The 21,051-nt window shown below is 38.0% G+C and overlaps 1 protein-coding gene across 1 annotated transcript in view; it reads right to left on the bottom strand.

Annotated features, from left to right (window-relative positions):
- LOC149159897 (uncharacterized) overlaps positions 1-21,051 on the bottom strand; it is a 171,328-nt gene that overhangs the window by 1,460 nt on the left and 148,817 nt on the right. The gene's annotated exons all lie outside the window — the stretch shown is intronic.

Here is a 21,051-nt window from a genome sequence, read left to right as displayed (position 1 = left end):
GTTTTTCTTTTCCAAGGAAAAATGTCAGATTTGTTCATTAATTAATAAGCTCTGAATAGCAGTTATAAAAAATCAACTTTGTGAAAATTCCGAAAACTGAAATCCTATTGCACCAACTGGAAATTATTCTCCTAATTGCTAATTTAATTTAACAATTTATTCACTGTTTACTACAGCAAATACTGAATAAATCACACTGCAATCTACACAAATAAAACTGCGGAAAAATGAACGTTGGAAGAAATGCTAGTGCACATAAAAATAACTCAGATATTTTTGGTCAAAAGTTCCTGAAAAAATCCATCTTGGGAAAACCAATGCAGCAGCTGAGGGTTTTATTATTAAGCAACAGTGAAATAATTGGAGTACAATCTAGATGTCGAATACTGACGATCCTGCAGAGAAAACACTGGAAAAAATCTAGTGAGGAATTTTCCTCCCTGAAAGGAAAATTCGGGCTCTGACCACAACTCCAAGTGAGTCGTCCAAACTGCCTTTGCGCAGCTACTGCGTCACCCTAGCGCAATGCCTTCTGCACTCAGCCTGAATCAGCCTCTCCTCAATCCGTCTAGTCTGCTACTGTCTAGAAAAATGTCTCTCCTGGCATCCAAACCTCTGCCCAGCTTCTGGCACTGAAACTCATCTTTCCCCAGCGGAATCGAAACTGCCTCTAGAGGCTACAATGTTGCCCTAGCGTCAACCTTTTTATGGTTCTTCTGCCTCTCTGCAAATGCACTTGCCGGATCTGGAAATCTTCCTCCGAGTTCACTATCTCTGCCCCTCTCTCACTGCTTCGATATCAGACTCTGTCTCCGGCAACTAACTATTGCTACTCTGGAAAATTGAAATTAATCTGTTCATGAAATCGAACATCTCAAGTGTATCCTCCATCGCCACATTGACTTCCTCTAATAATCCTTTGTTGGAGCACCAACAACCAAGATTAAAACATAATCGATGGCTAGGATCATCTCTGGATCGATCCATCTGAGTTTCTAGATGATTCTCGCCTTGACTTAATTAACACTGATTAATTAACCATATTCCCTAAGTTTAGACTTGGGAAATATTTAATTAAGTCATTTCTAGGTTGAATTTCCATAAATGATTTCTAGGTTTTGGAGATCTCATGTATTCTAGTCTCTCCACCAAATTTCGAGGCCAAAACACGTCTGATGCTACAAAAACAAGCACTCCCTCTTAGCGAGGAATGTGTTCTAGTGCTACTGCACACCCTATCTCTGCATCATCTCATGTCACGCTGCTGATGTCTGGCTACTACTGCCCACCAACCATTGCGCAACTCTGATATACGCTGCATATGTGTTGCTACTAATGCTACTGCCAATACTACATTTGCACTGCAACTCCCTCTCATCTGTTGCTGCTGCAACTGCAACATCTGCAAATAAAAAGCATCCAAAATACTGAATCATCCGTGATCAGTATATTGTATCTGTCACCCAAGTCTTTGACTACTGCTAGCATCTACACTGTCACTGAAGACTCTACGCTGCTGCTGACTTTGCACTGTGCCAACTGCACTACTGCCAACTCTGCACTACGCCCCCAACATCTGACTGCTACTAGACTCTGCAACTATCATTCGGTCTATGACTGCATCAACTACCACTAATCCATCCAGCTACTGAACATTGTGGGACCCCGTAGCCAAGTATTGATCCATGAGGTGGACTCCTCAAGGATCCTGCCCATCTGTAGCGCTCTGGGGGCTACAGCACCAAATCTCCCCACCTGACCCTTGGAGGTATATCAACAAACATGGCGATGTCTTCCTCCATCCTGGAGGATAGCCTATCGATCCCAGCGGAAGTTGCATGTTGGTCCTGCTTCTCCTCCTTGTCCTTCTTTCTAAGAGGACACTAGGTACTGTAGTGACCAAGTTCACCACACCTGAAGCACTTGACCTTCGACAGGTCCTTCTTCTTCTTCCACTACTCCCCCTGTCCCTGACTGGGACCCTTAGATGTGAGGGCCACATTCTCCTCCTCCTTCACCTACTTCGATCCGCTATTGTTGCCACTGATGGAGCTCTTCAATAGAGCTCGTCTCAACTCCTCTTGCTGCAAATCGGCCCACATCCTGTCCCACCTTGGCAAGGTATCTCTGCCCAAGATACTTTGGACGAATACCTGCCACTCCTCTGAGACATTGTTGAGTGCCAATCGCACTAGCTCCATGGGTTGAGGCGCTACCCCAACAACTGCAAGCTGGTCTCAGATCTCCTGAATCCTGGTGAGGAACGGGTCTATGCCTTCCCCCTTCTACAACTTGACACACATCAGCTTCTCCTCTAGGTACATCTTACGTTGCTTGGAAGTACCTTGGTACAGTGTGGAGACGGCATCCCACATCTCTTTGGCAGTATCTTTTCTAGATGTGTGAAACAACATGATCTCATACTCCATCTAGGATCAAGTGTTTCGCTCATGCCATCTCCTTTTTGTACTCCTTCAGCTGATCTGCATCTGTGGGAACTGCTACCACTGCATCAATATAGGCTCTCAGGCCATATTCATCTAGATGGAAGGACATCCTTGCCTTCTAGATGACATAGTTGGAAGCCCCATCCAACCTGTCCTGATCACGAAGCCTAGCAGTGGTCATCTCAACAAAATGTCGAAAACCTCCTCTTTCCTTCTGCTCAGCTGCTGCTCAGTTATTCGCACTCCCTTCTGGAATGAGAAGATATGCCCACAACGATTGTTGATCTGTAAGGAAAAATCAAACTTCTTGAAACTAGAAGTTCCTTGAGGAAAATTTTCCCTCTGTGTGTGCTCTTCTTCCTTCCACCTGACGCTGGCCCTGCTCTAGCAAACTACTGCAAAAACCACTGCATCCAGCTAGAGATCTGGTCCATGAAAAAATTGGGTTGCTCCCTCTGCCTCTGGAATCACTCGATCTGGTAGGATCGAATTTTTTTGCCCCACTCAGAAAAAACAAACCTCCTCAAGTAACTCAGCCTCCTAGCAAAATGACTGCATTTCCCTTGGGAATTTCAACCTACTGCCCACAATGAGCAGCGAAATTCCTTCTCTCTTCACCTCTGAGCTCTCTAACTGATCAATTGCGTTATGATACCATGTGAAAATTCCGAAAACCGGAATCCTATTGTAGCAATTGGAAATTATTCTCCTAATTGTTAATTTAATTTAACAATTTATTTACTGTTTGCTACAACAAATACTGAATAAATCACACTGCAATCTACACAAATAAAACTGCGGAAGAATAAACGCTGGAAGAAATGCTAGCACACGCACATAAAAATAACAAATTTATTTTTGGACAAAAGTCAGAAAAACCCAACTTGGGAAAACCGGTGCAATAGCTGAGGATTTTATTATTAAGTAACAGCGAAATAATCTGAGTACAATCTAGATACCGGATATTGGCAATCCTGCAGAGAAAATACTGGAAAAAATCTAGTGAGGAATTTTCCTCACCCCACAGGCAAATCCGGGCTCTGACCACAGCTCCAAATGAGTCGTCCAAACTGCCTCTGCGCAGCTATTGCTTCACCCTAGTGCAGTGCCTTTTGCACTCAGTCTTACTCAGCCTCTCCTCAAGTCGTCTAGTCTATTGTTGTCTAGGAAAATGTCTCTCCTAGCCTCTAGAACCTCTGTCTAGCTTCTGGCATTGAAACTTTCTTTCCCTAGTAGAATCGAAATTGCCTCTAGAGGCTACTGCGTTGCCCCAATGTCAGCGTCTTTGTGGCTCTTCTGCATCTCTACAAATGCAGTCACTGGATCTGGAAATCTTCCTCCGACTTCACTGTCTCTGCCCCTCTCACTGTTTCGATCTCCGACTCTCTCTCCGGCAACTAACTGCTACTACCCTGGAAATTGATCTGCTCATGAAATCGAACCTCTCAAGTGTATCCTCCATCACCACATCGACCTCCTCTTATAATCCTCTGTTGGAGCACCAACGACCAAGATTAAAACATAATCGATGACTACGATCATCTCTGAATCGATCCATTTGAGTTTTTAGATGATTCTCGCCTTGACTTAATTAATACTGATTAATTAACCATATTCCCTAAATTTAGACTACGGAAATATTTAAAAACGGTTTAATAATCTAATTGAGTCTTTTCTAGTTGGAATTTCCATAAACGATTTTTGGGTTTTAAAGATCTCGTGTATTCTAGCCTCTCCACCAAATTTTGTGGCTAGAACACATCCGATGCTACAAAAACTAACAAACTTTCGAAGAGTTGCAATGATGTCTCGAGCACACAGACATGTTTATTCTATAACAACAAAGGAAAAAACCGCTCCTCCAGAAACTTTAAGACAACAAAATCCCAGAACTTTAGAGAGCCACTCCACCATAATAATAAATATATCACATCGACATACCACTGAAACAAAAGACCTGGGCAGATCCAAAAATAAACAGAAAAATAACTACAAAGCAATAACCCACTCACCTCTACATTGGCGGCAACTTGATTTGTAATCCCAGCACATCTATCTCCAGTTTCTTCCATGGCTCTTCAAGTCTTTGTAGAGCATTGCTTAAATGAACTAGGTGGAGAAAAAGCCAGAGCGACTCCAACATCCAAATTCAACTTTAAGAAATATCCTTGCTTACTTGATGCCACAGAGGCTAAAAACTATAACGCTGACTAGGAGACAATCGATAGAGAAGAACCATGAGCAAACTGGCGATTAATCATATCCTCTAACAATAAAAGCCTCCTCTTAGGATCCAAAGTGGAAGGAAACATCAAATTGAAATCCCTGATCAAAACCTGAGGAAAGGAAGATATATTCTCACTTATTTGATACGTTACCAAGTAACGGAAACAGATATGAATCCAGATTCGGATCTAGATATGGATCCACCAAATATTTGAAAAGTCAGGATCTAGATATGGTGGTGAAACACCACATATGAATAATACAATAATATTTTTTTAATTTTAAAAAATATATTCAAAGTTAAAAATCAAAACCATTCATGAATCAAAACATTACAACTGAAATCATTAGACGACTTATAGATTTGAAGACTGAAATCATGATGCATTATGCTTTATACAAAAAGGATAACTGTAAATACAAAATTGAGTATCTCATCAATGATCACTCAATTGATGTGATGGTGTAGAGTAGGCCGAACTCTAACCACATGTCAAAAAATGGGTGTACAGGCTCATCATTTGAATATGTCGATTCTACATCATGATCAACCTATCATCTTCCTTGAAATTAGCCTCAAAATCTAAAAATCCCATCTAATTACAATGGTAAATGAATACTACACTCTATTTGAGAACATGCTATAGTCTAGTATCATATTGTTCAAAGAGGACTCTTCATCTAGACTTAGATGGGATTGATCTAATTAAATTACTATTGATACAACCATCCTTTGTACACTATATTTGATTATCTATATATTATCTCAAAGCTTTCATGCTAACATTATCAAAAATTGAAAATTAAAATTTTGATTTGTCAGACCTTTCCTACTTGCATTACCATGTGCTATACAGCGTACAAGTAATTAATAGCTTACTTATACGACTATACAACGTACAGATTACTTCATCCTCTTGTTGCAAGAGGAATTGGAGCACATATGGGAATTTGTATAGTGTCAAGAAGAGCAGGCTTGAGTAGTCCAGGGCAGAGACAATGGTGTATGCACACACCAATCTTCGTCTTATTTGCAGGGAGAGGGATGAGTGGTTGAAGGAAAAGACAAAGATGTGGGATGTATTTCTTGATGATATGGGTTTGGACAACAATGTTGAATTGGCATTAGCCAACTTGGATCTTAATCACCCAGTGCTAGAGCTTGTCACTTTTGATGATGGTGATAATCTTAAGGGGTCATCCTCCACACCAGCAAATGCAGAGATTACATTGGATACAACGGAGGAGGATGCAATAGAGGAGAGCAGTGGTGACCATGACAATGATGTTGATTTTGATGACGATGATTGATGAGCTACCTACTACCTCATATTTGTTTTGTATTTTTTATTTCTATTTGTCATTGGCAATGCTGCTATCTATGTAACACATTTTGATTTTGATGACTTAATGAGAAAATTGCAGTTTATTGTCTTTCTCCTATTGGATCATTGATGAATCTATCACAAATCACAATTGTATTTGTACGCATAATGTTACATTGTATAACTTAAAAATTTTAAATTTACAATGTAGAATCTAGATCTATGTCTGAATTTGTATCATGAATGAGAATGTGTAAGAAATATCTATTTAGTATTAATTTTTAATATATATATATATAACATGTCCTATGTGTCTTGTTCCGGGGGGTCTACATGCCCTGTGTCAAACGCTCGAATTTGTGTGTCCTGTGTGTCCCATGTCCCCATGTTAGGTGACTTAGGCTCTACCTCACTCATTAGGGCCATCACCCGGTTTCTAGGCCAATGTTTCCTATCATAAGAAAAAGGAACCCTTGCATGTCTCAAACCCTGATCGGCAATAAATGGCCCCATCATCAAGGGGGTAAATAACTTCTATACATCATACAAAACAAGCTCTCATTCCTTGAGCTATGAGCAGTAATACAAAGAAAAGTCAAGAAAAAGTAAAAGGCGTAAGAGGGGGGGAACAAAGGTAGAGTTGGTAACTCATGCATCCACAGTTGCTCCCTCCTCACATTGGGGGGGGAACAAAGGTTGAATTGGTAACTCATGCATCCACAGTTGCTCCCTCCTCACATCGAGGGGGGGAACAAAGGTTGAGTTGGAAACTCATGCATCCACAGTTGCTCCCTCCTCACATCTATACACTCAGGATGAGGATCATCCCCATCAAGTTGGTCCCTTTGACCATGGCACTAGGCCATGAAATCATTTCCCCTCATTACATCATTTATTCACATGGAACCTATCAATTGAAGGGTGGTCCAAGGACATGTCACTTCCCCTTGGAAATTGAGAACACTTAATAGTGTCGTCTCTTAACCACTCCTACCTAGGGATGTAACACCATTGCGTGACCAAAGCCACGATTTTGGAAGGGAAGCCTTGTATGAAATGTTAATTTTCCCTTTACTTTCATGTTTGGTTCACTTAGAGGCAATAATGATTAAATGTACCTAATGGTGAAAGTTGCAGCATTGGATATTGTGTTCGATGGACAGGTGGTTCCATCTATGGGTCAGGGCAACTTCACTGGGGTCCAGGTCCTCTAGAGGGGCATAATGATACCCATAGGTGAGGTGTTGAGAGCCATGGGACTCTAGACAGTTGTGGAGCATCACTTGCATCCATAGGCACCTCCAGCACCCACAATGTTCCAACACTTTACCCCACATTGTTGACTTTTATGGGATGATGCACCTAGACCAACATGCCCCCAGGCGGCTTCGCACTGATCAGGTGGGATGGCAACCAATCCAGGGCCCAAATGAGGATGGTCTCACACATTGAGACATGGGGGTTCTAGCAACACCTTGAGCGCCCTCAATCTTGGAGCCCTCCTTATCTCCAGCATTAAGGCTTCCTCTAGTGCAACATGTTGGAAAATGTAACTACGTTCGATCTTCATAATTGTTATTATAATATGTATTTTGTAAAAGCAAAAAAGAAGAAAAAGAATTATTATCATTATTATTTTTACTAGTCAAAGCATGTTCTCATGCTCATAGGATTTATTGAGTCAAATATTTGAAATTGAGTCAAAGTCTTATTTGTACTCCTAGTAAGAAAAAGGGAAAAATATTTTTATCTTGTATCAAAACATCAATTTTTCCTCCACAAGTCTAGGTAGGCCTTCCTAGATGGACAAGTCAGCCTACCCAAGGGACGTGACCCTTCACATAGACAAACAACTATATATTGGTGATTGTTCTCCTCCAAATTGGGCAAGTAAATTCATTGAGTTTCTGTGTCAAGTTCCTTGAGTTTCTGTGGCAAGTTCATTGTTTTTCTGAGGTCAGATATGCGAGCTTCCTGAGGTCAGATATGCGAGATTCCTAAGGTAAAATATGCGAGCCTCCTGAGGAAATGTGAAAAATTCATCTATCACAACGACTGGAAATTATTTTTCTAATTGTTAATTTATTTTACAATTTATTTGTTGTCTGCTACAACAAATATCAAATAATTCACTCTGTGATTTTCACAAATAAACTGTGGAAGAAAAAAGCGCTGGAAACTGAGAAAATCTAGCGCACGCAAATTTTACACAATTATTTTTGGACAAATGTCCCCGGAAAAACCCAATGTGGAAAAACCTGTGCAGCAGTGAAGGTTTTTATTATTATGCATGTATGTAACAACCTAGGTAAGCCTATTATTTTGGCTAAACTCTAGAGTTTCATCCTAGGAGCTTTTTCGTCTCACTAATTCATTTGTGTTTCTAAACACAGATGGTCGGCAGAGTTTTTCCTTCCAACCTCACCCCAAAGCTCGGCTGGAATTCTTCGTTGAAGTCTTAGATGAGTCCTAGTGTTCTAGTCGAGTCTTAGGTAAAAGTGATTTGGGAATAATTTAAGCTAGCTAGCTAAATTATTTTATTACAAATCACTTGGTCTGCTAGATCATATTGTGTCGTAGATTGAGTATTCCCCCTTTGAGGGTTGAAATTGTAAATCTTATGTAAAAATATTTTAATGCATGGTCCCTCATACTTAGACACCATGGTTAAAATATTAGTGGGTGGAGAAAATAATTAATCCCCTCAAGTGTCAATTAATTAAATTTTTTTGCAAAAATTAAATTAAAATCTTAAGCCAGAAATTTAATTAATTAGAGTCAAATTAAAATGTCTTAGGAAAATTAAATTCTCCAAGTGAAAAATTCGTGGGTTTTAAAAGAATTAATTTGTGGAGGTCCTTCACCAAGGAAATATTGGATATTTTCAAAAAAATTGGACCCTTGGACCTTGGTGGTTAAGTCAAATTCAATTTTTTAGGAAATTAGCTCAAAATAATTATTTTTGAGCTAATTAAAATGGAATTAAATAATAAATTTGAAAATTCTTCAAAAAAAAAAATTCAACGGCTAAGATTAAAAGATGATCAAGTATTTTTCAATGGCCAAGATTATTTTGACAAGGATCAAGGAAACAAGTCGTTATTTTTCACTTAGAGGATTTATCTATAAATTAGAGTCATTTGACTCTCTAGCCATCTTATTTTTGGCTAAGAATATGTTGTTGGAACATTTGTGTAACTATTGTCCAACTGGGAACTATTTTTTCTATCATAATAAAGACTTTGGGGTGCAACTCGAGGTGTCCATGTTCATTGATTTGTGGTATGTACTGACTATGGGTTTTCTTATGTTGTGCTGATAAATGATAAGACTTGATTTTCATTAGATGGAGATAAAATAATTCTATTGATAGTTTTGGATTAATCTTATGTGATTTGATTCACCATATAATTAACGGATTGCCTTGAGATAAATATATAGCGTTTGTAGGTATTTCAATCCTTGGTCTCCAAGCTCATAAACTGTGGGCAAAGATCAACTTTGCTTGGATCCTGAATATTTATGTGGTGGATTAAATCTTTGTTAAGGCTATAGTGTGCATGGGGTTTCTAAAGCGTTTAAAACCATTTATCATAGAAAATAACCATAAAAAAATTATTTCTCAAAAAACTTAAATTTTCAAAAATCTTGTATATTTGTATATTTTTGTGAGTAATTTTGTAAATTAAATTTGTAAATTATTTTTGCTAATTGGGGTTTTGGGATTTTGAGATTTTGTATATATTTGGGGTTTGGGTGTTTTATTTTCATTTTTGCAGGTGAGATCTATTGAAGTCAAGAGAAGAGGCTAAAGTAGAGCTAGATTTAGGCCCTTGAGGGTATGATGTAGTCTCTAGAAATTTTTTGCAGGGCTAGCCATTAAAAAATTTGCAGTAAATTTCAAATCTAAAGGAAGAAAATATTTTTGAAGCTAGGGTTTTGAGTTTCATCCTTCCCAAGCCCAGATCTAGCCCTCCCAAGGCTAGCGTTTTCCTCCTGAGCCCCTACGTCACCCTTTCAAGTGCCTACACCATCTTTTTCGGCGTCTTAGAGGTAGGCCATAGCCTCTAAGGGCCTCATCCCTTCCTCAAGCCCTCTACGTCAAGGGTTTTACCCCTTTTTAGGGTTGGTTGTGGGCTTAGGAAGCCTTGGCCCCTCTTCTTCACCCTAGACGGCAGCCCTAGAGGGCTTGTGATGGGATTTTAAGCCCCTAACCTTAGTCATCCAGCCTTTAGGGCCTCCTCCTTACGTCAAGCCTTCTTGGGATTTTTCTTCCTCCATTGCCCTTCTCTCCCGTAGTCGTTAACCTTTTCTGCCTTCCAGCCTCCTTTCCCCCCAACACTAGCCCAATTAGGCCTTTGCCCTCTTTGGCCCTAGTTTGCCCTAAATCCATCCCTTAATTTTTTGAGACTGAATACTTGGTGGCTTTGCAGGTTTTGGACCTTTAAAAATTTGATTTTCAGGTGGCATCTTTATCCCAAAATTTTGGGCAACTTGGGGAAGTTCATCTTCAAGACCTTGAGCCTAAGGTTTGCTCTCTAAACCCTCATTGTGCCTCGGTTTTATTACGGCAGTGATAACAGTGATCTAATAGTCTTGAAATCATATTTAATTTGGTCAAAATCGCTCAAAATTGCAAAATTTTAATTTTACTAAAATTTGGCCACTTGGGCATCTAGGATCTAGTTTAGATCTAAATATTTGCTTGCTGGAATTTTCTGCATAAGTCACTGAATCAGAACTACATTTTTATGAATCACACACCTAAAGAGAGCTCAAAAATTGGTTTTTTCAGTTTTGGTAATTTTTTTCTATTTTTGGGCATATTGGCCATTTAGCATCATTAACTTGTTGATCTACTGATTTGTTTATCATTGCAATAAGTTATATCAAATCTGATCTATCACTGAATACTGCATCTTAAAGTGGTTTAAAAACTCATATTTTACTTTGGCAAGTTGTTAGTGTTAATTTTAGGTATGTTCTATGCTTAGAGCAATTTATTTCAATTTTCACAGTTAGCTCAATATCTTTTGAGATTAGCAATCACATCAGCGTTAAAGTAAACTGCAGATAGAACATAAACATAAATCGCAGAAGATAAGCCAAGACAAGAGGACACAAGATGTGGCACTAGCCAGGGACAAACCCAATGTGGGGAAACCCTTGATCAATTCTTCTTATATGTTCTTCAATAGTTCAGCAGAGAGAGATAGTACATATACATCAGAAGTCAAAACTTTGACTTGACAAGATAAGAGATCAGACATCAGAGATCTTCACCATGAAAATAACACAATGCAGCAGATGATAGGCCTAGCGCAGCTCAACCAATTGCCCAAAATACTAAAGCTTTCCTTCTATAACGCTCTTCATCCTTTGTTGCTTCACTGATCATGTCAAGACTGCCCATCTGGCAACTTGTGTAAGTTGAAAGGACTAAAGCATTTCATAGCAGACCTGGACACTGAATAGAGCACAAACACTGTGAGCTACAGCGTTCTAAATCAACCTCACAGTCCATCTATTGACTGCAGCTTGCTTGCACATATTTACTCCAACGATACCCTGCCTTATAGGGTCTGAACACAGCACTTAAGGAGGCCTCCAACTGCTGGCTATGGCCTGCGGCCTAGCCCAGTAGTTGACTGTAACCTTTTCCCTTCATACAGTGATCCAATCAGCGTTCAAGCAGCAGCCTCATAGTTCCTCCTCATTGGATACTTTTTCCCAACATATCATACCCAAACATGGCCCTGCTATCACCTTCAACAACAGCAACTAGGTGACTGTGTAAGGCTTCTTTCTGAATAGCAACCAACTGTTAGTATTGCCTATGACCATCCTCCTAAAGCTGTGGATCATCCTCTAGCTGTGAAACAGCAAGGGCTTCCTAGAACAATGATCCTCAATTGCGGATTGAGGCCTTTAATGATAGCATATTTAAGACACCTTATTATAGCGAACAAGGGCTTCTTTGTCACCCTTCACTGTGTATTAAGGTCACCTCTTCTTGACAGCGTTTAGGGCTTATGACCGTGCTTTGAAACAGCAGTTAGGGCATCTCCCTTTAGCCCTACGTTTAGATTTCTTCCTAACTGTTTGAGGGCTTCATTATGACAGCGTAATTCATCTCCCTTTTACCTGTGGCCAGATATCCTCACTGCACTTCTAGTGTATAGGACTCTTCTCCTAGAGTCTCCATTATGACAACGTATTAGAACCTTTAAGGATTGCAGATTAGGAGCTCCATAGACACCAGATCAAGGTTCTCTTCTTGCTGTGTTTGAGGGTCTCTTGAGACAGCAAATTAGGGTCCCTTCATGACCTACAGTTAGGGCATTTGGGACAGCATATGAGGGCTTTACCTTCAGCTATGTGAAGGCCTCTTTTACTGCGGCTAGGGCTCCCTCTAGGATTCCACATATTTGCGTTGAAGCTCCGGATGGTTATTAACTATAAACCATTGAATGCTATAACTCAAAGCTTCAATTACCCTCTGCCTCGCCAAGAAACAATTATGCAGAAGATCCAGCACAGCAAGATCTTCAGTAAATTTGACATGAAGTCTGGATATTATCAGATTCAGATTGAAGAAGGAGACAGACATAAGACTGCCTTTACTTGTCCAGCAGGATTTTTCCAATGGAAGGTAGTTCCTTTCGGTCTAAAGAATGCTCCAGCATTTTTCCAGAGAAGAATGGACTTTATTTTTGGCAGGTATGAATTCATTGTTACATACATTGATGATATTTTGGTACATAGTCCAGATTTGGCATCTCATATGAATCATTTAGAAATTTTCTTGAAAGAAGTTCAAAACCATGGTATTGTTCTTTCTGAAAAGAAAATGGTACTTTTTCAAGAAAGTATTGATTTTTTGGGAATACATATCTTGAATGGACAAATTCAGATGCAACCTCATGTTTTAACAAAATTATCTGAATTTCCTGATCAACTACAAGATACAAAAACCATTCAAAGATTTTTAGGTGTTCTCAATTATGTTCATAAGTATATTCCTAGATTGTCTTCAAAAACAACACCTATCAGAAGACATCTTCATTCAGGATGGTCCGAGCAAGCTACAAAAGCAATTCAGCAATTGAACGCTGAATGTCAACAGCTTCCAAAATTAAAACCCCCTAGAGATGGTTTATTGATTTTACAAACTGATGCATCTGATGAATTTTGGGCAGCAGTTTTATTTGAAAAAAGGGGAGAAGAAGCAGAAGAATTGTGTGCTTATGCATCTGGTGAGTTTCTACCTCATCAAAAGAATTATTTTACTGCTGAAAAGGAAACACTTGCTATATTCAATGGAATTCAGCGTTTTGAAATATATTTGGCACCAATAAAATTTTTTATCAGAACAAATTCCATGAATTTTAAATATTTCTTGTCTGCAAAAATTTCAAGACAATTAGCAAGAGGAAGATTATTGTCATGGCAGATCTGGTTTCAGCAATATGATTTTGAAGTAGAATGGGTGCCTGGTAATTCAAATTATTTGGCTGATGCTCTTACCAGAGATATGAACAAAGCATATGTGCAAACTGCAAAACTTGGGTTGTTTGTAATTCAGGGTAAGAATCCAGAAGATGATGATTTTGATACATTTGTATATAGATTTCATATTCTTGAAAATCATCTCAGCCATATCACTGAAGAAATAAAAAAGATTGTTGGTTTAAGATTGCGAAGAAATCAGTGGATTCAAAAGTGCCAAGCATGGCAATCAAAGAATGTTGGGATCATCTTAGATGGTTAAGGTTTACCCTTTACCAAATATGAAAGTAAAACTTTATTTTAAAAGCTTAGATGATCGTTGGTCAATCCAGTACACTGAACCTATGCTATGGATACTCAAAGTTTTGAATTATTATCAGTTGATAGGTGGTGTAGATTTCTCTTTGGCAATCTTTACAGAAGCTAAAATGCTAGATTTAGAAATGATCAATATCAAGACTGAAATTGAAAAATATATGTGGACCTTAAGAATTCCTAATATTCTTGATGAACTTGAAGCAGCTTTTCTACAGAGAAATGATGAGCATTTTGCAGGAACTGATACTTTTCCCCAATATGAAATCTTTGAAGAATTTGCAGATTGGGAAATTAAAGATGGATTTTGTAGAAAACGAAGAACAGTAAGAACTTCTCAATGTATTGAAAGATCTTTGCAATATTTGAGAACATTCTCATCCCCTTGGGATTATCAGAGTCCTGAACTCAGAAAAAGCATTTCTCCAAATCCCTTTTCTCAAGTGTTCAGTTTTGGTAAAGCTGAAGTTTCAATTTTGGCAAACAGTGGTAATGAAATACAAAAAGTAACTCAATGGTTTAAAGAGTTTAGCAAAGCTAAACTATCAGAAAAGCAGCAGATTTTGCAACAGGTTGATGAGTTACAAGGTGAACAGAAAATTTTAAAGTTTATAATAAATCAAAAGGCTTTGGTTACCATCAGCATTACTTCAGGAAATTGGACTAATGATGTTCTATGTATAGTTGATTTGATGCTAAAAACTAGAGTTTGTACAGCTATAAATTTTGAATTTGGGTGGCAAAAGAAGAATATCATAAATCAAAATTGCAGGTTTTGGGTTCAACATGCTATTGAAACTTCTACCAACATGTTTCAAATTTTCAAATGGGAACTTCTAGATGGTATCGAACTAGCAGTCTAGCCAGCTCCATCATTTTCAACAACATACAAAGATTCCTTCCTTGACATAGAAATCAACCCACTATCTTTGTTCAACAAATGGAGTACGAATGATGATCTCTTTACACCACAACAAAAGAATCTTCATTTATTTAAAGATAGGGTCAGGATGGAAACCGGACAACCATCTACAGCGCCAACATCTCAAAAAGGTGAAACATCTACAGCAATGGCATCACGGAAAGGCAAAGAAAAGATAGATACCGAAGAAAGATCCAAAATCTTTTTGGACACGTATCAAGATGCCCAAGATCCGGAAGATATTGATTGGGAAACAGAATATATAAAAGCAATGGATGAAGCTGCTTTAGCCAAGATGCTCTCTTCTGATGAAGACTATGATAGTGACCGTAGTCCGAAAGGACCATGGTGATAGGTTTTCTTTTGTATTATTGTACTATGGAATATTGAGTAGACACCGTCTGGATCATAGATATCCGACAGGACCCTCAATAATTTCATCTTTTTAGATAGGTTAGAATCTTTTTCATCTTAGAAGTGAGCTATATAAGAGAGTTCAAGTGTCATTTAGAGACACGGTTGGTTGTAAAAGAGTCTGAGTATGAAGTGTGAATTTTCTTTGAGTGAGTTACTCAGTTTGTATCTCTTTGAAGGTTATATAAATAAAGCATTGTGTTCTTCTCAATCTATCTGAGTTCCTTTAGTCTGTATTAGATTTTCTTGAAAGTATCCGTAAGGCTGCTAGAGAGCATTGGTAAAGCTGCGAGAGAAGAGCACGTGGGGAGGCCGTGATGCAGTAGGTGCTATGCAGCAAGTGCTTGAAGATAAGATGAATACTTGGTGAAGTTGCTCAGTTACGAGTAAGAAGTCTTCTTTGCTTGATCTAAAACAAAAAATATCTGGTGAAGTCGCTCAGTTACGAGTAAGAAGTCTTCTTTGCTTGATCTTTAAATTTTGGTATCAAAGCCCTATTTTAAAAATGTCGAAACTTTTTCGCTCTTTCTCTACTATAGATCGTAGAATTATATCTGAAGTAGATTCACGTTCAGTAGAAGTTGAAACTAATCCAAACGCTGAACATGAAGTAGTAGAGAAACCTGAGAATTGGAATCCTCCTACTCTTCGTTCCTCAGATGTCTATCAAATACCAACCATGTATATATTCAATAAGAAAAATCTGTTAAAAGAAGTCAAAGTCAAGATAAAAATTTCAGGTCCGTCTGTACAAATTGTTGCTTTGAACTTGTTCACTGAAGATGAACTTAAAAAATTTCGACAATATGCAAAAGATAAAAAGTATTCCTATCTTCATTTTGGAGGTATTAGAATTGGCCTTGCCCCATTGTTTAGACATGGGTTGAATACTCCATGTATTGCTGAAGTCTTTGACACCCACCATAATCATTATGATCATGCTAGAATTGGCACCATCATAGGGAATCTAGCTACTGGATGTCAATATGGCACTATTTTTCCAGACTATGCTATCAGTCTCACTGATAAACATCTAAAAGATTGCTGGAAATTAATGATTGGAGTTCAAGGTTTACAGATGATTGATGATAGTGAATTCTTATCTGTTTTAATCCAGACATCATTCCAGTTGAATAATACAGTCCATCCAAAGTTGAAATAGCCACAACTAAAACATTGTGTTACAGTTGGAATTAGTAATGCACAGGTAGAAGGAGTCTCATATGACCAGATAGATCTTCCTAAAGACTGGTATTTCCAATATAAATCTCTTGAAGAATCTGGCAAACCAGTTGATAAGTCTAGAAGAGTGACTGTTAATAATGGTCAAGTCCATATCATCCCGGATAGACCAATAATTCCTAGACCTATTCTGAGACCTCGCAGACATGTATTACCTGTCATACCTGTTGAAGAAACCTCTTTGCAAGCCTCTAATAGAGAGACAAAAATTACTGAGTCTGTTCAAGACCAACCTATTTTATCTACCTCAGAATTGTATATACCTAAAGAAAAACCCTTTTTCGTTGTAAATAAAATGTTTCGAACCTCCACATCCCATTTTCCACCAATGGAAGAATGGCAATATGCCAATCGTCGTTTTGTAAAAGGGGGGAAATTAGACTAGAGAGCCTTTCCTTGGCTGCGTTGAGGGCTTACATTTCACTGCCCTTCTTGACTGCGGCTAGGGCACGTACAAGACTTCTTTAGGGCTGTGTAGAAGGCATCTCCTCTAGACTTCCTCTTCCACCAAAAACCCAAACAAGTGGAGAGTGAGATCACAAGAGATGAGTATTAAATGGTTTCAAGACCTCTCCTATTTATACTAAAACGTTGAGCATAAGTGGGGTTCATTTGGTTGTTGGCCGACCTTGACGAATTGTCCCATAACACTAATAAATTCATATCTCCATGGATACTTATCGGAATCAGATGATCTTTAGATCAATCCTACACCTCTCGATGAGAGGGATCCAAGAAAAATATCAGTTGCCATTAATAAGATGACCCACATGGATTTTGGCCCTAGTTGCCAATTTTAACAGTTGGCCATTTCACTGATCATTGCTATACACTATTGGCTTGTTATCTATTGGATCTAGGGTGTTTTTCTCATTGTTGTTATTATTGGAGTTGTCTTTAGTGTGACGTTTTGAACTTTCCGATGCCAAAATCCGGCGGAAAAATTTGAGGTGAAATCTTGATTTGTGTTATGTAAACTAGTTTTTTGACTATATATATGGATTCAACACCCTCAAAAACCCCTAGGGCACTTAGATTGTGCAGGGGTTACCCATCAAACTTATGATTTCAATAAATTCCTGCCGGATTTTAGAGAAATTAGATTGGAAAAACCCACCTGAAAAACTCCCAAAAAGTTGCAATAAAGACAACTCGGTTATTATTTTCTTACTGTTGTCATAATAGTGACATATAACATCTTAAAAGGTCTGAAAATTGTAAATTTTCATTGGCTAAACATTGGGAAATTTTTTACCTCATAAGTTTGCCAATTTTCAGGGTAAAGTGACTTCACTACTGTTGTCTTAAAATCAATAAGTGCTAAAATGTTATTGTTGATTTTGGAATCTAACACTTACTTGTCTTGAGAATTTGTTAACTTGGCACTGAAACCACTCACACATCTCTAATCTCATTGATGGTCTAAGTTGTTTGAGAATAAAAATTTAATTGGTATCATTGTGTTTGACATCTAATTGAAGCATTGTTGAGAAATCATTGGATGGTTTCTCTAAGTTCAAGACACTTTGATATCTTGATTAAGTACTTGGCATCTTAATTTTAATTCATATGTGTTCTAAGCATCTTGTGGAATATTGTTGAATATTGGCACTTGTATCTTTAAGCACCTATCTTGTCTTAAAATTGTTATCTAATCATTGTTAAAGTACTCTTGCTAATAAGATAATTCTCATTAAGTAATTAAATAACATAAACAAATCTTAACTCAAGATAACTTCACTCGTAATCATCGCATAAGCATCCTAGGACTTAGTTTGCATTAATAATTTACCTCCAAGCGTAAGCTTGGTTGATAGACTCCTAGGGCAACCCTTTTCCATTTAGCTTGAAAAATTCAGCCCTTCTTAGTGGTTAACAAAGTGACCTTGTCGTCGTCAGAGCCATAGTCTCTGCAGCGCCGGAGGCACTAGGTGGTTGGAACACAGGGGGAGGTATTGTCAATCAAGTCACTATCTATTTTCCATTGGCTTCCATCTCACAACCTACTCTAAAGATTGTTTCTCAAAACATTTAAGGGAGAGGTTCAACTTCGACTAGGCATTTAATCTAAAATTAACCAACATCCTTGCATCACACATAGATTTTAGGATTTAAGCATCATATAGGTTAGTTAATCATTTGAGCAACGGGTATCCATCTCATTACTTGGCATTAATTTGTATTAAGCAAGAATTGTGACTCCATAAGGCACTGGTCTCATACTTAAGAAATCTAATCTAATCATTGATCTTGTTAAATTTAACCAAGTAGCTAGGTCACTCATCCGTGTCTCCTAAACAAGTTGGTTCCCAATTCCTTTTCTTTCACCTCATTTCCATAGGGACTACCCCCCATAGCCTGTTGTTGAGAGACAACTAGAACGGAGTGGGCAGGGATCAGAGTGGTAGCGCCCGCCTTGAGCAGTTTCTGCAGTGCCTGTACAATCCAAGCAACAACACTATGCAATAATGCAAAAATGCAAGGATGCAAATGAGAGATGCAGGAGTTAGGATGCAAAACAAATTAGTTGTCCTCAACACCAAAGAGAGATTAATGTAATCATTCAACCAATGCACTAGATTCAAATGACACTTATGCTAATTAGGTCAGTCCCAAAAATCACTTGTAGATCAGCCAAGTCAATATTTGTTAAGCCCTTAAGTTAATTTTTGGTTTTCAATTAGGTGTCTTAGGCTTAATAGGATTAGTTTTAGGACTTTTTAAGATGATTTTGAGATGATTTATGCCACTGTTGTGATCAACTTCAGATCTGATTGATTGTGACAGTCAAGAAGAGAGGGAGTGCAAGAAGAGACAAAACCTTTGAGGCCTTGAAGCCTTCTCCCAAGAATGAGTATGCCAAGCTTATCACCTTCCAAACACCTAAAAACACCAAAGATTAGCTGTCTCCCAACAACATGCTATGGAGGGTAGTCCCTACGGAATGAAGTGAAGGAAAGCAAGTTGAGAATCAAGTTACTTGGGAGACACGGATGAGTGGCCTAGCCACTTGGTTGAAATCAAGCAAGATTATGATTAAATTAGATTTTCTATTATGAGACCAGTGCCTTAATGGAGTCACAAATTATTGCTTCTTATGAAATGGAACCAAATGACTGGATGGACACCCGCTGCTTTGAAAGATTGACTAACCTATGTGAGTTACTAATGCAAGAGATTATGAGTGAGGTTTATCTTGAGTTAAGATTCCCTTAAGTTGTTTGAGTACTTTGATTAGAAACCTTTTAATGGTACTTTAACAATAACGAAATGCAAATCTTAAACAAGATAAATTGCTTATGGATACAAGTGCAAATTTCACAAGATATTAAATAACCCAAGATGCCAAATGCTAACAAGAGTTAATCAAGATGTTGATCACGGATTTATGACAGTTTATATCAGCACTACTACAGAAAATTCAGATTTACCAATGTATAACAATAGTGCATAAACCACTCCAAATAATGAAAATTACTCAACACATTGAAGCATAAAATTTCCAAATTAACCAACAATGTAAATTAATTTATTTAGCACACTTTACGATGGAGTATTCAGCAATATTTCAGATCTGATTTTAAGATTACAATAGTAAGTAAAGATAGATCAACAAGATAAAAACTTCCCAAACTAGATATCCAATATGCCAAAAAATAGCAAAATGCACCAGAATTTGAGAATTTCAAATTTAGGGCTCTAGGTGAGTTTGCCTTAGAAATTTTCAGATCTGATATGATTATTACAGTAGTGAATTAACCACAAATCAACAAATTAACCCAGCCAAAAATAGCTGCCCAATACTTCTAAAAATAGAAGATTTTCACCCAAATTGAAAGAAATTAATTTTTTGAGTTTTTAGAGAATATGATTCAGAAAATTCAGAATTGATAAACTAATTACAACAGTAAGCTAGTTATAAATCAGTTAGCTAAAAATATTAAATATGCTGCCCCAAATGTCTAAAAATAGTAAGTTTCTGTCGGGGAACTGAAAATTCAAACTTTTAGTCCTAAATAAGTATATGCTTCAAAAATATTTTAGACTTGAATTTCACAGTTATGCTGTAAATTCCAGCAAGCCAAAATGGTAGATTTAGATCAAATTAAAGATGCCCAAGTAGCCAAAACTTGTGAAAACTTAGATTTTGCAATTTAAATCGATTTTGACCAATTAGAATATGATTTTAGAGCCTAGAAATTAATGATTTTACTGTTGTAATGAAACTGAAGCAAAATGAGGGTTTGGAGGTCAAACCCTAGGCTCAAGGCCTTGAAGATCCCAACGTTGAAAATCGTTGAAAGTTTGGGATTACCTTGCCGCTTGCTAGGTCTGAATTTTGGGACCTTAATCTTGCAAAATTGCCAAGCATTTAGCCTTAAATATTCAAATTAGTGTTTCAAGTCAATTTTGGGGTAAAAGAGGCCAAAATTTGGAGAACTAGGACAAGAGAAGTGAATTTGTGGAGATAAATGGGCTAGGATGATAGATCGAGCCACAAGGTGGCTAGCAATGGCCAAGAAGGGCCAACGCTTTGCCCAAAGAGGCTAGCGTTTAGAAAATAGGGGTCTAGGGGCCAAATCCCAAGGCCTAAGGCCTAAAGGCTCCACATGGGAGTTGCAAGCCCTTAGAGGGCTGCGTGTAGAGGAAG

The sequence above is a fragment of the Pinus tabuliformis genome, chromosome 5_2 (assembly GCF_031772625.1).
Source record: "Pinus tabuliformis cultivar Carrire ecotype Pingquan chromosome 5_2, CPIR1, whole genome shotgun sequence".
NCBI lineage: Eukaryota > Viridiplantae > Streptophyta > Pinopsida > Pinales > Pinaceae > Pinus > Pinus tabuliformis.
The sequence above is the reverse complement of the archived record's forward strand: the minus strand, read 5'-3'. Positions and strand labels throughout refer to the sequence as shown.